This window comes from Macaca mulatta, chromosome 8 (assembly GCF_049350105.2).
Source record: "Macaca mulatta isolate MMU2019108-1 chromosome 8, T2T-MMU8v2.0, whole genome shotgun sequence".
In the NCBI taxonomy this organism is placed as follows: Eukaryota; Metazoa; Chordata; class Mammalia; order Primates; family Cercopithecidae; genus Macaca; species Macaca mulatta.
This window is the reverse complement of record NC_133413.1, coordinates 34,255,283-34,259,043: the sequence shown is the minus strand read 5'-3', so window position 1 is coordinate 34,259,043 and position 3,761 is coordinate 34,255,283. Positions and strand designations below refer to the sequence as shown.

General features: G+C 39.9%; 1 long non-coding RNA gene across 1 annotated transcript; it reads right to left on the bottom strand.

The window, feature by feature from the left end:
* Positions 1 to 957: 957 nt before the first annotated feature.
* LOC144330599 (uncharacterized) lies at positions 958 to 2,938 on the bottom strand. Its single transcript, XR_013396876.1, has 3 exons — positions 2,903 to 2,938; positions 2,252 to 2,462; positions 958 to 1,227 (listed from the first exon to the last, which is right to left on the bottom strand). It is a non-coding gene; the product is annotated as an uncharacterized LOC144330599 (long non-coding RNA).
* Positions 2,939 to 3,761: the final 823 nt, after the last annotated feature.

The following is a 3,761-nucleotide window of genomic DNA, read 5'->3' as shown; positions in this document are numbered from 1 at the left end:
TTGTGGGAGAAAAATGTACATCAGCCCACAGAACAATAAGAACACTTACTAGAAGTTTGTGTTCATACAGACACTTCTGGTACAAAATGGAAAACTTCGTAATATCTGCCCTTCCATTGTTTCCCCAGACATCTGGAACCATGGCTGTCTTTCTGCCTTAGCTGCCACTTGTCCTAGCATCCTTCCATGTTCAAGCTCTCTGAGTCTATTTCTTAATGAGGGTCACCTTGTTGCATCTTTTTGCATGTCAAAATCCACTTATTCCACTCTACTATTTCTTTACTTATGCTTCTAGTCCTTTGCCTGTTGTCACCAGAGGAAGTATATTACTAAGTTTACCACTTGCCTGGAATGAAAGATGTGAATGACCTGATAAACGCTCAGCCAAGTGTTATGAAGAGGCAAAAGATAAATGGAAAGGCTTGGACATTTAGCATAAAGATAGACACCCAGGCTGGGTGTGGTGCCTCATACCTATAATGCCAGCACTTTGGGAAGCCAAGCGGGGAGCACTGCTTGAGGCCAGGAAGTTAGAGTGTTTGATACCAGCCTGGGAAATCCTCTCTCTACAAAAATGAAATTAAGAAAAAATTAACTGGGCATGGTGGCACTTACTTGTACTCCTATCTACTTGGGAGGCTTGGATAGAAGAATGGCTCGAACCCAGGGGGTCAAGGTTGCAATGCGGTGAGTTATAATTATGTCACTGCACTCCAGCCTGGGTGATAGAGCAAGACCCTGACTCAAAAAAAAAAAAAAAAAGACATACTTTCTGAGATACTCATAGTTCTTGTATCCAACACTTCTTCCTTGGGTAGTTATTTAACTAGACTCACTTTTTCCCAAGTTTGGAATCCACCGTCTACCTTAATTAGACTAGTTCAAGGTTAGCTTGACAGTATTCTGAAAAACAGTTGATTCAATAGAGCCTGCTTTTAATGGCATGTCCTCAATACATCTATTTCTAAATCTTTATTTTTTCTTAGTCAAGCGTACGTTATATAGAGTACACTATTTGTGGTACATGGTGAACTAAGACTTTTGACCCAATCACAGGCTTTATGAAATGGCATCAAAGAGCATCTTAAAATTTTTCTGAAAATTTTTAAAAAGGGAAAACAACTGGACTTTGGAATATCTCAGAAGCCACTTGGGTTTCTCTTTCAAGACTTTCCTTCCAGGGACTTCCATTGTTCCGCGCCCCGAGGGAAGCATTTCACCTTTTCCCTGTAGTGGAAATAAGCAACAACAGAGCTGCTTTGTGAACCAGAAAATGATGAAGCCTTTCCAAATGAGGAGGATGTGGGAAGTGCCAAAGAGCCAGAGGGGCCAGGCAGGAGAAGAATGGGCCTGACTTCCTTTAGCTCATAATGAAGGTAATTCTTTGAGTCCAGACTCAGGTAAACCTGCAGAAAGAAGACAGTCTTTGAATCTATGCAGAAGAGGGTCAGTGTTTAGGTGGAGAAAAGCAAACACTCTCCTCCCTCTGGACAGCTACATCTGCCTGTGTTGCACCAGATGTGTAGCAGCTGTGTGTTCTCCCAGATGGTAGTCAGATGGAAATGATGGAGAAAGAAGTCACCTTCTGTATGTTTCAGGAATAGAAAACCAGATTAATCCTTATCTGCATGACATGTTAGTGAGATAAGGTCTTTTTGATCTGTATTTTGAATGGAAAAAAAAATAACTATCATTTGTGAAGCACTGACCTTATACCAATCACTAACCTAGGAGCTTTAAAAATGCTTTGTTTTGAATTCTCACATCAATTCTGTGATACGGTTAAGATATTTCCTCACTTTTATGAGAAAATCGAGTACCAGAGTTGAAGGTCAGAAACTGGTAAAATCTAGTCTAGAACTCAAGGTCAGTCATGTCCTTTCCCTGATGCTTGGCACCCACTGTTAGCATTACATTTCTAATTTATTGTTGAAAAACCAGGCTGAGTTTTTGAATGGCCTCTGTTGGGACTCCAAAGTAAAGCTTCTCTTTGAGATCTTTGAAGAGGCTTCAAAGCAGAGAAATTGTCTAGATATTTTTGAAGTTTTAAAATTATTATTGTTATTTTAAAGACAGTGTCTCACTACATCTCCCAGACTGGAGTGCAGTGGTGCGATCCTAGCTCACTGCAGCCTCAAACTCCTGGGGTTGAGGAATCCTTCTGCCTCAGCCTTCAGAGTAGCTAGGACTACAGGCATGCACCACCACACCTGGTGGCTAATTTTTGGAAATTTTGGAGATAGGGTCTCACCATGTTGCCTAGGCTGCAAACTGTCTACATATTGATATCAAAGAGTAACAGGAAGGCTTGCACGTTCCCAGGTATATAAAATAATTGACTCATAGAGCTCAGTCTGTGCTTCCAGCAGCTTGGATTGTTGCTACCACGGAGATGGTACAAACAGCAAGCAGGCAGGATGACTGCCAGGACATTTGCATCTGGTTGTTCATAGAAACATAACCTAAAGCATGTACCAACAAAAACTATCAGGGAAAGTGCCTAATTTCAAATCTATAACTATTTTCTTAATCTCTGAGCATGAGAGCACTAAGATCTTTTTTACATATTTAATGCCGATATCTAAAACTGAAAAGTGAGGCTACTAACTAATAAAAGAATAAGTATACGGATGAAAATTTGCCAAATTTGCCTGAATTTAACTGTAATTAATCAGTGTGCTTTTCAGAATATGAGAAGAAAAGATCTTTTCTAATGAATACACAATTCTAAGTCAAATTCTGTTTCTCAATTTTTTGCTTTGTAAAAACCTTCAATTTAAAACCAGCATAGCCTTGTTCAGACAAGTCTGAATATACGTAATATCTTCATGTAATCTCAATGAGAGAAATACTCAGCCCTTCGTTTTAATTAATAATAACATATAATACAAAGACGGCATACATGTTGGTGAACTACTGCCTTTCATTCTCTGTCCAGATGGTTCATTGAGTCACAGTCTTGATGAGTTTGTGACATCATAATTCATCACCATGGAAACAACTATGATGAAGTTTTATCCTGTGGACACTTAGTCATCAATAAGTTTGATTGATGACTCTCTGCTATCTGCAGCCAAATCAAGTTCACTTATACATTCACAAATTAAAAACTGCTCTCCATCGTATATAGCATGATGATCAAAAATAATGAGTTTTTAAAAACTAATCAAATTAAAGACACAGAAACAATCATTCATAATCCCGCCATTATACAAATCACTTCTTGGCTGGGTATATTGGCTCACACCTGTAATCCCAGCATTTTGGGAGGCCGAGGTGGGCGGATTACTTGAGCCCAGGAGTTCAAGACCATCTAGGGAAACAAAACATAATGAGATTCCATATCTACCAAAAAAAAAAAAAAAGAAAGAAAGAAAAGAAAATTAGCCAGGTGATACGGTTTGACTCTGTGTACACATCCAAATCTCATCTACAATTGCAGTCTCCACATGTCAGGGGAGGTGCCTGGTGGGAGATGACTGAATCATGGGGGCAGACTTCCCCCTTCCTGTTCTCATGACAGTGAGCTCTCACGAGATCTGATGGTTTAAAAGTGTAGGACAGTTCCCCTCTCACTCTTTCTCTCTCCTGCCACCTTGTAAGAGGTGTCTTGCTTCCCCTTTGCCTTCCGCTATGATTGTAAGTTTCCTGAGGCCTCCCCAGCCCGGAGGAACGGTGAATCAATTAAACCTGTTTTCTTACTAAATTACCCAGGCTCAGGTAGTTCTTTATAGCAGTGTGAAAATAAACTAATATACCAG